The 13,490-nt window shown below is 38.9% G+C and overlaps 1 long non-coding RNA gene across 1 annotated transcript; it reads left to right on the top strand.

Annotated features, from left to right (window-relative positions):
* Window positions 1–1,678: 1,678 nt before the first annotated feature.
* On the top strand, window positions 1,679–10,712 carry LOC131384258 (uncharacterized). The gene is made up of 2 exons (XR_009214927.1): window positions 1,679–2,184; window positions 10,454–10,712. It is a non-coding gene; the product is annotated as an uncharacterized LOC131384258 (long non-coding RNA).
* The last annotated feature ends 2,778 nt before the right edge of the window (window positions 10,713–13,490 follow it).

Raw genomic sequence — 13,490 nt, 5'->3', positions numbered from 1 at the left:
CCCAGAAAGAATTTGAATTTTTAAAAAGGAGCTTCTTAAAGTAAATGAGTCTTTAATTTTGTGGGTTAGTACAATAACTGCTCATTTTATATATATTGAGGGAATTTAAAAACATGCAAATGTGCAGGCCTCAAAATTTTGCATTTTAAAGGCCTCCGTTAAGCTTTGAGCATCTGTAGTTTAAAAAACTTTCCAGGTGATTCTGATGTGCAGCCAGAGTTGCAAACTCCTGGCAATTGGTCGATTATGTATGGGACATTAGAACACGTTTTATTTTTTTATTTTTTATTTTTGTCTATTCTTGACCTAAACATCCGTCAATTATCCATTGCTGTGTAATAACACACCCTAAAACTTAATGGATTAAACAGAAAATTACAATGCTTCTCCTAATTCTGTAGGTTGCCTTGGCTCAGCACACAGCTCTTCTCTGTGTAGTAGTATCAACTGAGTCACTCCTTTAGCTGTATCCAGCTGATGTCTGGGCTGGGATGGAAGATCTGAGAAGACTTCGTTCGTATGGCCAGCGCCTCATTCTCTTCCATGTGGCCCCTCCATGTGGCTGGTTTGTTTTTTTTTCACAGCATGGTTGTCTCAGGTTAATCAGATTTCTTAGATGGTGGCTGGCTTTAAGAATGAAAGCAGAAACTGCCAGACTTCTTAAAGGATAAACCTGGAACTGGCATAGCATCATTTCTGCTATATTTTACTCACCAAGCCAAGTCAAATGTCCACTCCGGGTTTAAGAGAATAAGAAGCAGATTATAAATTTTGGTGGGCAGAGTATCATGTGCATAGAGGAAAATAATCAATTCATGGCATCATCTTTGGAGACTATTTACTGTAACATCTTCCCATCAATTTGCCAAATAATACGAACTTGCAGCATAACACCTTACCTCTGAAGAATGTCAATCCTCATGATATAGGAGTTAAGAAGAAATTACTTAGGCAGATAGTGAGGCTACAGGAGTCCTTGGTAAAGTTTTCCTTTTAATGAAAAGCAGCCGCCGGGCGTGGTGGCTCACGCTTGTAATCCCAGCACTGTGGGAGGCCGAGGCGGGCGGATCACGAGGTCAGGAGATCGAGACCATGGTGAAACCCCGTCTCTACTAAAAATACAAAAAAAAAAAAAATTAGCCGGGCGTGGTGGCGGGCGCCTGTAGTCCCAGCTACTTGGAGAGGCTGAGGCAGGAGAATGGAGTGAACCCGGGAGGCGGAGCTTGCAGTGAGCCGAGATTGCGCCACTGCACTCCAGCCTGGGCAACAGAGCAAGACTCCGTCTCAAAAAAAAAAAAAAAAAAAAAGAAAAGCAGCCCCCAAATCATTTTCTTTTCTAACAAAGAGCAGCCTGCATAATTAAGCTGCAGACATCGATAAGCAAGCTGGAAGCTTGCACGGGTGAATGCCAGCAGTTGTGCCGACAGGAAAAGGCTACCTGGGACTAGGCATGTTCAAAATAGTGGCTCCATCTTCCCTTCTCTTTGCCAAACCATGTGTACAGTAAGGAGCAGACAATATGGCCCCTGCCAGGCAAAGACTCCATTTACATAATAATATTAGGGTGGGGCAACCAGCCTTTCCCTCTGCACTATGTAAACATCACGCCTGGTCGAACCAATCTGTGAGTCTTACGTAAATCAGACACTACCTCCTTAAGCCTGCCTATAAATTCTGGTGCAGTCCACCAAGGGGTGTTTTTTTTCCCTTTTGGGAGCTCCTCTCTCTCACAAGGGAGAGAACTGGTCTCCTTTCTCTTTCTTTTGCCTGTTAAACCTCTGCTCCTAAACTCACTCCTCGTGTGGTCTGTGTCCTTAATCTTCTTGGCACAAGATGATGAACCCTGGGTATTTACCCCAGATAATGATGCTGCTTCACTTACGCCAAACAAAAAAAGCACCAAATGTCCATATGGACCATCTAAGCATTCAAGACCATCAATGATTCTCTTAAAAAAGATTTGAGGACTCATGGGTTTCCTCCCTCTCTAATATTGCTGTACATGTGGCTCAATTGATCAGTTCTAACTAGAGGAACCTCAGGCAATCACTCCACATACGTTTTTTCAGTTTCCAAAACCTAAGGGAGTTTTGTGGGAGGAGAGCATAACCAAATGGACCATGGACCTTGAGCCTAACAGAAACGGTTTAGACTCTTCGATCTGCCAGCTGTGAGAGACCTTCGGTAAGCTGATTCTCTGAGCCTCTGTTTCATCTTTAGAAAAGTGAACATGACATCTTCTCTCAGGCTGTTTGTGAAAACTCAGGGTGATGGTGTTTGTAGATGCCGCCTGAACTGTTTAGCAAATGTTGTACCTTTTGCTACTAACATCTCTCTTTTGTAAAAGACATAACTTTGTAGAAGTATTTAAACATACAGGAAAAAGAAAGCATTTCACAAACACTTCTGGGAGAAAGAGGAGAGAGAGAGAAAGCTTTGTGTATATTTAATGAGTAAAAGCATATCATTTAAAATGTGAAAGTTAATATGTTGAGTGAGTCACCCAAAATGAATTCTCTGATATTGATAAGCATTGAATGTAGTTTAGTTAGTTTTCCAGAACAATGATTCTACCTTCCTTGGAAAATAGCTTCTAGGAAGTTTAGTGAGGAAGCCTTGAGAAGGCATCAGCACTCTAAGCCAGGTGGGCTGTAGAGTTAGAATCTGAAGCAACCGGTAGAGAGAAAAAAAGAAGAATGGATTACAAAAGATGGGCAAGGTGCCTGGAATTTCACACCTACATCATCTCCTTTGTGGTAAAGGGGAAATCCCAGGATCCATAGCTACCCCTGATATACTAGTATATCCTTGACCTATTGGAGCAAAATTATAGAGAACAATGACTGCATTATTTCACAAGACACCCTTTGATCCAGTTTAGAACACTGGTTTTCCATTCTTCTGTCCAGAATGATGCTATTATATTTCTAACTGAGATTCTTTCAAATCCATAGCCTGGTAGTTAATAGGAGAGAAGAATCTCAATGATATGAGGCCCCTGAATAGAAATTAAGAAGCCTTTTCCCAATCCCAAGATTTTATTCTTGGGACTAAGAGATAGTTAGCTTAAGGACTGCAAGGTAGATAAGTAAAATAGGTTACTTTTCTCATTGTATATTTTTACAACTCTACATACGGGCATTATTACTTCTATTACTTCTATTTTATGGATGGAGAAACTGAGACTTAGAGAGTTGGTCAATCAGGTAAGGAAAAAATTCAAAACCTAAAGCATCTAATCAGTGTCTTATTATGTAACAGCAAGATGAACAATTCAGAAATGCAAGATAAAACATTTTCACCTGTCTCAGAATATGATTGAAAAACTTGACAGATATTTCCAAAAGATATACTTGAGTAATTTAAATAAGCTTGCTTTTGTATATGTAAGGAACTACACAGAGAGGATATTAACTCTTCTCTTACATCTAAGTAACAATTTTTAAAATGCAGTATTTGCTCACAATAAAAAAATAACTTTAAAAACTACCCTGGGCCAAAAGCAGTGGCTCACACCTGTAATCTCAGCACTCTAGGAGCACTCCTGTAATCTCAGCATTTTTAGGGAGGCCAAGGTGGGAGAATTACTTGAGGCCAGGGGTTTGAAACCAGCCTGGGAAACACAGTGAGACCCCCATATCTCCAAAAACTTTAAAAGTTGGCCAGATGTGGTGGCATGCATCTGTAGTCCTAGTTACTGGGAAGGTTGAGGTGGGAGGATCACATGAGCCCAGGAGTTTGAGGCTACAGTGAGCTATGATTGCACCACTGCACTCCAGCCCAGGTGACAGAGCAAGACCCTGTCTCTAAAAATAATAATGATTTTTCCCCAAATACAGATTTTTTAAGTTGCCCTTTTCTGACTATAATTCAGTAAATTTAGGAATCTAGGGCCATAGTTCATATGCCCTACAAATAGAAAAGCAAAGTAAATAGAATTTTTAAAAGTTTAACTACTGTGAAAGTATGAATATGGAATGTTCTTTAATATAAACCTGAGAGCCAAGAAAAAAAATAAAAATAGAAATGAAATCCTATCTAGGAATCAGTGAAAAGACGATTACTTGTTGTCAAAACCTATTAGAAATAATCTGTTTTTATAGAAAAATGTATAGCCTAAATGCCTTTGTTATTTTATCATTGAAAATAAATAATTTTTGTTAAGAATCTAGGGAAAAATACAAAGTAAATCATGAGGGAATACATGGGAATTGACAATGCAAAAGATGAAATTTGCGATATAGAAAACAACATAGTAAAAAGGATAAAGAGGAGCAAAAGCTGGTTCTCTGAAAAGACCAGTGAACAAAATTAACCTTGGTAAGCCTGCTGCAGGAAAAACCAGGGTTCAATTCACTTGCTCCAGGGCACATAGGAGAACATCTGTTATTGATTGATTGATTGATTGATTGACAGTTTTACTCTGTCACCCCAGGCTGGAGTGCAGTGGTGTGATCTCAGCTCACTGCAACCTCCGCCTGCCAGGTTTAAACAATTCTTGTGCCTCAGCCTCCTGCGTAGCTGGGATTACAGGTGGGTGCCACCAAGCCCAGCTAATTTTTGTATTATTAGTAGAGAGAGTGTTTTGCCATGTTGGCCAGGCTGGTCTCGAACTCCTGACCTCAAGTGATCTGTCTGTCTTGGCCTCCCAAAGTGCTGGGATTACAGGTGTGAGCCACTGCCTTAAATCTGTCATTTAAACCCTGCCCATCTGTACGCAGAGCCCTGTCTAATACATCATATGCATACTATGACAGAAATAAAAAATATTAGAGCATTAATAAACTGACTTGAAGATAGTCAATAAAGGTTTTTCAACATATCCAAGATGCATGGGCAATAAAGAGCTGGAAAGACTTGTATTCTTCCTCCTTTCGCTTTTCTGATCACAAGTGGTTGATTCTTGGTTCACACTGAGGATTCACGTGTGAGCTATGGCTAGGTCGTAATGACATTTTTCCACTTTCAGAACATTTCTGTAAGTTTTCCATCAATCTCAAGTATAAAAGATTCAGAGAAAGATGAGGAGACCAAAACTAAGAGGAGCAAAATGACGGGTCCAAGAGAAGAAACCAGAATTGGACCCAAGGGGCTTTGTTGAACTTGGTTTATGTATCAGACATGGTTTTCTATAGTCCATGGGGTATGTTTTTTTTTGTTATCCTCGTTCTTCCCAACAATGATGCTAAGGCACAGAGACGTTCAGCCACCTGCCCAGGGTCACACAGCCAGTGATCTGCCTGACTCTGCAGCCCATGCTTGCAAACACTCTACTGAAGCATTTCCTAATACCTGCTGGAGCATTTGGGCTCTCCTGATATGCTCCCCTCCACCTCTCTGCCTCCCATGATGTGCCCTCACATTTCCTTGCTGGCCCAAGAGCTGTGAAACACATTAGGAACTAATAGTTTAGGAGGGGCATGGGCTTGTGGAAAGAAAACACCACAGTCCCCTTCCTCAGCTGTACTGTTCTTTCCTTCAGCTGATATTTCTCAGGTTATATAAATGGAATGTTATACAAATGTTTCCGCCATGAGTTTCCTTTCAAAAGATGAATAAAAGAATGAGGCATTTTGTTTTCCTTTGTTCCCTGGTAGCACCTATGTTAAGAATTTGTGCTTAAAACATGACTCACTAATTCTTGGAGCAGAGCACAAGGAAGTATACAGACCTAATAGCCCTGTGAGATGTAGGCTTGATCTTGTGTGGGAAAGAATCCATTGGAACCATGTAGATGAAGTTACATTCAAAAACAATCCTCCCCGCCCTTACCCCTTCCCCAACAGCTCCCAACATGACTGCGTTGTTTAAGTAGCCCATTGCTTTCTTGTATGACTGTCAAATATTTCAGGCAAGTGATATCTAGTTCTTCTATAAGTGGGTGCATGCTGAATTGTTAAGGTTTATAATTATTAACTGAATCATTGCTTTGTTGTTCGATAGGCAGTTTAGATTTTGGAATGGTTATTTACAGAACAAAGGCAGGAGGGAAATGGTTTAAATACAGTGCAGGGTAAATAAGTTGAAAAGTACCTAATTTTTGTGGATTTAAGTACAGTAAGCTTTCAGCTAAACTCATTGCATTTTAATTCCTTCAGTCTATGTATGTTACAGGCAGAAAATATCCTCTCTGTTGGAATGGTGAGATCCAATTCTCAGTGCACAGAAGGACATTTTTGGAACCTGCTTTCTAGAAAGTGACCTATGTGGGCAATCCCTACTTCACCATCCCCTTCAGCTCCAGTAATTTGATTGCCCAGAATATTCTCATTATAATTCACTGGCACATGGGAGCTGCACAAATATCAGTGAGTCAGCGTGCTGGCTGTTGGGGATCCACAAGCAGGATACTTAGGTGCTCAGGACGTTTTCTTTGGAAGGATCCCTTCTAAAGAATGTCTTTTCTTTGCATGAGACAATGAGAAATGGGAAATCACTCTGGGTGTGATTATTTATCCCTCTTCTTTCATATTCATTGCTCAATTCCTTCAAAAACCTAAGTCCTGGAGCGAAGAGGCATTTAGGTAGTCAGCTAGAAGGACTCTCCAGAGGCTGATAAAATTTCTCCCAGTAGCCTCTGCTATTTATTCATCAGATCCCAAAGCTATCAGAGAAAATCTGCTATTTTCTCCTGCTAACTGTTGCATAGACTGGCAATCAGGGTTACCACCATGTTTTCCTTCATTATCAAAATGATATTTCTCCTAGATAACTTAGTGGCTCTTTTCTCTGATTTAGGACTCAACAATACCAACTTCACCAACATCAGTAGGACTACCTCTATCATCAGTATCATCATCACCACCCTCAGTAACATTCCCACCAAAAACTACCGTCGTGGCTCCTAACCAGCACCACTTCCACAGACGCTGCCATCATCGCTACCTTCCTTTAATTCAGCAGTTATTTACTGAGCAGTTATTTACTCAGTTATGCATGAAGATATCCAAGCACTGTGCTAGTGAAACCAGCCCAATTGCTCCATAGAAATAATGTTTATGGGTTTTTTGAATAAATATAGAAATTTACTCTCCTGATCTTAAAATTTGAAACTTCTATTTGCCCCATCTGAATTCTCTTCTCAGGAAACTGACCCTCAGGCAAGGGACTGAAACTCACCAGATCACCACATCCAGATAATGAGAGCTCAGACCCCTCATTCATCATGATTGCTTCCTTACCACTCCCGAATTCCTTCCTGCTTGTAGCTACGTTCCTTCTCTGCTATATAAAACCCCAATTTTAGTCAGGCAGGTTTGAGATTCATCTCCTGTCTCCCTCGCTGCAGCACCCAGATAAAGCCTTCTTACCTGACACCTCTCGTCTCAGGGCCTAGCTCTCCATGCAGCAAGCAACAGGACCAAGACCAAAGCCCTGGCATTTTGGTAACATTAGGCCCTAAGAATATCAAGAAGATAATACCAGGATTTTTGCCTTGAAGGACAATACTATAGGAACTTAGAAACTTATATAAATGGCAATTATAAAAATGCGGAGAGGTATATGCCATAGGAGGTATATAAATACGTGATCCGCTCACCTCAGCCTCCCAAAGTGCTGGGATTACAGGCATGAGACACCGCGCCTGGCCACATTTCCACTCTGATCATCTTCCTCTTCCTCTCTCTTTCTTTCTTTTTCTTTTCTTCTTCTCCTCCTTTTCCTCCTTCTCCTTCATTGGGCTGATTGTGTCTAATGTCAAAATAAATGGATGATGTAACCTTGGCCTTCTTTCAAATATGACAAAGTTGTTCTTTATTTTAATATGTAAAACTTCATAATGAGTTGCAAATTACAAACACCAGACAGAATTTGGCTAAACAGAAAAACTCAGAACACTTAATAATCCCCTATTTTTTTTTTTTTTTTAATTGCAGGGATCGGGGGAATGTGAGAGAAAAAAGATAGAGAGAGGGGGAGATAGAAATAATCTTCATTGCAAAATATAATTTTAAAATGTTTATCATGAAGAATAAGCAATGCTAATTTTCTTTTACATTTTAAGAAATGAGCTTTTAGAAGCAGGGTCATTTCCCACTTCTTTAAGTACAGAGTTACTGTACATTCTTACTTGCTCCTGGACTTCTAATGTGATATCATCATTTCCTCATATTACCACCATTGCAATAATGTTCTTTTGCCCACACCTTGCCAACTCTACACATTCAACTATAACAAGATACATAAAAGGATCATATGCTTGAAATATTCCTTAAACCTGTCTAGCACCATCAAACTGCAATGATATATTCTTGTCCAAAAGTCTTTTAAATTCAGGTAGAAGAGAGAGGTAAGATTTTCTTATGATTTTTCTAGTGAACCTAGCCCTACTTTGATGAAGAGTGTTCTAGTTACCTATTACTATATTCAAATTATTTTTAAAACTCAGTGACTTAAAAAGTAACCATTTCAAGATATCTCTTTTGTGTGCATAAACATTTTAAGATGGATCTAGAATTAATTTCTTTTTCCTTTTCACCTTAACTACAGTGGCCACAGATGCTCTACTGGGTGCATCTAGAATTTAGGTAGAGCTTGGCTGCTTTCTTCTTGTGTTCCAAGGAACATCAAAGCAAGGTAACTCAGTGGTACTCAGCTTGCATTCAGTGGTACTCAGCTTGCAGGTGGGCTGATCTGAGGGTTCCAAGGTGGCTTCACTCACACATCTGGTGCCTTTTTCATAATGGATAGCACAGCTGAAGGCTGGTCAAGCATTTATTTCATCTTGTATCTACTCTACATGGCTGGCATGGACTTTTTGACAGCATGAATTCCAGTGGCTGGGATTCGAAAGTGTTCCAAGAAAAATCATTCATTCCAAGAAACCCAGAACAAAGAGAACATATATTCTAAGAAACCCAGGAAGAAGTTTTAAGGCTTCTGGTGACCTAGTCTTGGAAATCCCAGAATGTCACTTTGGCTGCATTCTGTTGATCAGTCATGTCCCCAAGACCAACCCAGGTTTAAAAAAAAAGGTTCAGACTCTTTTTTGGGAGGTTACATGTGGTAATTTAATACATTTATATAATTTGTAAAGATCAAATCAGTATACTTAGGATGTCCATCACCTTAAATATTTATCCTTTCTTTGTGCTAGATATACAGACTGCCCCTCTTGATGAAAGAAATAGCAAGGGATCTGTGGCCATCTTTAATATATTATAGAAGGAATAGCAAGAACAAAGTTGAGAAATGAGGAAAAAAAGATGCATTCTTGTCAGAGAACTGAGTCATAAAGTTGGGATGGATTATCAAGTTCATGGGAGTTAAATCTAGAAAGGTAAAAGAAGAGGCTTAAGAGACAAGATTGAGAACTCTGTACTTAAAGAAGTGGGAAATGGGAGAACTGATAAAAGGATGTGAGTGATCAGATCAGAGAAGATGTGGGTATTGGTGAGAGGGTTGCCGAATGGTGGGGATGGGGAATGGGTTGGAGGTAGGAGACACTGTAAATAAGTAGAAAAGCCCACTGAAGGAGAGGCAGCTGGAAAAGTCTTGGGGAGAACTTGCCCAGGTCCAAACCATATGTTGCTGAGGTAAGAAAGGAACAGATAGAGAATTTCCAAGATGTATATATCATTATCATCTATAGTGTTGGTCATTATGAGATACTCTCCTAGTGGCATGCAGAGTGTAGGAGGATAGGTAGTAAATGAATGAAATTCTGACTTACAATGGCTTGCAAATATTAATAACAGGGAATGTATTGGCTCACATAAATTAAAAGTCCAATGTTGCATCCAACTTTAAACATTTGATTCAGTTGAATAATGCCACTAGGATTATCTCTTGTCTCTGACTCCTCTGTGTGATGACATTATTCCTTAGCTATTTCTTCTAATGTTGACAAAATATCTGAAATAAGTATAAACCTCACATCTTCACACCATCAAATCCTGTGTAAAAGAGTATTCTTCTCTCTCTTAGAAACTCTATCAGATGATTCTTTGTGTTTAATTGGCTAAGATTGGGTTTTAGAATTCAGTTCAGTGTAACCTTTCTCTCCCATCAGTTGCTCTATGCCCTAAGTTTTACAGGGGCAGGCATCAATGTGGGTTTATCAGAGCTGCCTATGACAAGAAGAGTATGTCCCTCTAACTCTGGGACTCAGTATTGGGAAGCCTGTGGCATATTTTATTTTCTGAAGATGGTTCCAACAATACCACCCATCTCACAGACTCTTTAGAACCTTATCATTCTTCCGTCAAGTAATGGAGTCTCTTTCTCGACTTTCACTGGCTGAGGGCAAACAAGAAAAAGAAAAATAATAATAAATAAATAAATGTAGTCTCTTTTCACTAACCTTGAATCTAGGCAGTAGAGTATGTGACAATTTTGATCTATAGAGTATGGCAAAAGTGATAATATTGTTACTTCCAAGACTACGGCATAAAAATGGTATGCACATCCTCCTTATTCTCTTGGAATGTTTGCTCTTGTAATATTGCTCCAGGTTGCAAGAAAGCTCAAGTAGCCCATGGAGAGGATGCAAGGCTTCCAGCTGATCCCCTCAGCTAGGCTCAGTAGCAGCCAGAACTAGCCTACCAACAAACCTGCTGATCATGTGCGTAAGCCACCTTGAACATCGATCCTCCTGCCTGATGGAGCCATCCCAGCTGATGCCACATGAAGCAGACACAAGCTGTCCCTACTAAGCTCTGCCCAAGTTGGATATTCATGAGTGAAATAAATGACTGTTGCTAAGTAATTAATTTTTGGGTGGCTGTTATGTAGCAGTAGATAATTGGAACAAAGCTTATTGACATAATACATCTATATCACATCCTCCAATCCATTTTTTTAAGTAATAAAGTTGATGTTTGTTTTGATTTTCAGTTGCAGCTTTAAATATTTTGTCTTAATTAGTCAATTTTTTCCAAACTCAGAATGGGTTTTTGTAAGAGTAGTAGTAGGGTCCTGGAATAATGGCAATTCTCTTTCACTGGAGAAAGCTTTGTAGAGAAAACAAAAGAATTTTTACAAGTACTCAACTGGTGAAAACTGTCATAAACCTTGAAGGTATTTTTAAATTCATCATTCATTTATCAATTGATAAATGAATTCATTCATCAATTGATAAATGAATTCATCATTCATTTATCCATTCATCCATACATCCATCCATTTCTAGATCCTCTCATAAGAGGAAATCTAGGAATAAGCCTGATCAATGAAAGTTTCATGGGAAAGAGGAAGGAGGAAGAAATTATTTTATTTTTAGAGTTTTGGGAGTTATGGGTTATGGACTTGCACTGGAGAAGATGGGTGAGAAAGTTCAAGGTTTCTAAAATGGGAAAGTAGACCTGGAGAAAATGTTGCAACCAAGATTATAAGGCCAATTACCAGGTCCAATTACCAGAAAATAATTTTTAAAGCAGGAATATTAGGTCATATCAGTACCTGAAAGAGTGATTGAGGCTAATTTGTTCATTCATGTAACAATAATTTATTATGTGCTACTAAGTACCATCACTATATTATAAACGGAGGGTTCAGTAGTGGATAAGAGAAACTAATTCCCTGGCCTAATGAAACTTGCATTCAATGGGGAAAGCAAGGAACATATATGTAAATTAGCAAAAGTTAATATCATTCAAAGAGTGCTAAGGGCTCTGAAGATAGTAAAGTGACTGATGATAAAACAGGACTAAGCAGGCAACATTAAGAGGTGATCAGGGAAAAAACCTCTGAAGAAAACACATTTGATGTGGAATCCAAATGGCAAGTAGAATGAAGAAGGTAAATAATTCATACAAGAGCATATCTCTTCCACAGCAAGTGCAAAGACCCTGGGCAAATGCCATAGTTGAGCTAGCACCCACCACTGGATTCAAGTGATGGGTGAGTGATACAGATTCAAGGGCCAAAAGGGCAGACAAAACCAGTTCAATTAGTCACTTATTCGTCCACCCATTGATCCATCTACTGATCCATCTACTGATCCATTTATCCATCCATCCATCCATCCATCCATCCATCCATCCATCCATCCATCCATCTATTCAACATACATGTTGGGTGCCCTTTACATACCAGGACCTGTACTGGGCATGGGAACTGCAGAGATGAAAAGATGAACAATCTCTGTACTTGAGGGACTCATCTCACTCTAGGAGATAAACTGGCATGTGACTGAAAACTCACTATATTGGTAATGAAACTAAAATACAGAGCTTAATGATTTAACCTGATACTACCCAAGTGGTTAGCGGTTAGTGGCAGGGCTTCAGCATTTTATTTTCCTTCCCTACAGGGAAAACCATTATGTATGACCTATTTTTTCAAACTCTCTTCCTCAGTGGGGGCAACAATTAGAGTTTATCTATTGCTAGTGCTTACCATTTTAGGCTCCTTTAATTAGAGTGTTTTAAATTAGTGTTATTTTAATTTTACTTATCTCCTGAGACATTATAGAGGATAAATAGCAAATGAAATAATGTACATGAAAACACATTGTAACCCATAAACCGTCATTCAGATGTGTGTTAGATATAGTTTTATATTTGAAGATATAGCTTTATGCATTAGTACTGCTTCCTCCTCAGGGATGCCTCTAAAAGAATTCAGAGTAAAACAGACTTGTGGATTGATGCTTTAAAGATATTTTATATTTTCTTTAAAAACAAAATTGGCTCACAGTAGGTGCTTAATAAATATTTGTTCAAAGAATGCATAAGACGCAATATTCAGAGACATAGATTCAGCGTAGTAGGTCTCCGTGTGGCTAATTACTGTGCAAAAGATGTCAATTTGTGAGTGCAAATTCATCTTAAGGAAATTCTCTGATTTAATTTAAGCACTGGTAGAGAGAATTACTATTATCCTCCTTGGGAATGAAAAGCATATAGCTCAGGGAAGGAAGATCACATTTTTAGGAGAACTATCTGGGGGCAGATTACCCAAAGTGTTAATTATTATAATTATTATTGTTAAGTTGGTTTTAAAGTCCTATATGATGTAATATCATGTTCTCTTTTTGTTTCTCCAGCTAAGCTGATGATCCTTTAAATAAAAAACTACAACCACCTGTCTTAATCTAGAGACTACTCAGTGGTTGATTTTTCAGGATTGGAGCCAGGCTGTCTGGGTTCAATTACAGGCATAGTCTCTTAGACTTTGAGTTTGTTTCTTAACTGCTCTGTCCCTAAATTTTCTTTCTTTCTTTTTTTCTTTATTATTATTATTATTATTTTTTTTTTGGTAAAACAGGAATTATAAGTAGTATATGCCTCATAAAATTGCTGGAAGAATTAAATGAATTAATTTATGTAGTGTACTTAGAAGAGCATTTATGTTAGCTAGTATGCGTCTACTTACTTTGACCTCCCATTGGATTATAAAAGCTGGAGAACAAAGGCTCTGTCTTATTTTGCTGATGTTTTTCTTCAGTGCTGGGACTAGGGTGAGGTGAGCGAAGCACCTGACTGGCTGCAAAATTCAGTGAGAGTGTAGGGGAAGCAAAAAACATAAACAACCAAGATAAATAATAT

The sequence above is a fragment of the Hylobates moloch genome, unplaced genomic scaffold, assembly GCF_009828535.3.
Source record: "Hylobates moloch isolate HMO894 unplaced genomic scaffold, HMol_V3 SCAFFOLD_9, whole genome shotgun sequence".
Classification (NCBI taxonomy): Eukaryota; Metazoa; Chordata; class Mammalia; order Primates; family Hylobatidae; genus Hylobates; species Hylobates moloch.
Note: the sequence above shows the minus strand (reverse complement) of the source record. Positions and strands in the feature narration are given on the sequence as shown.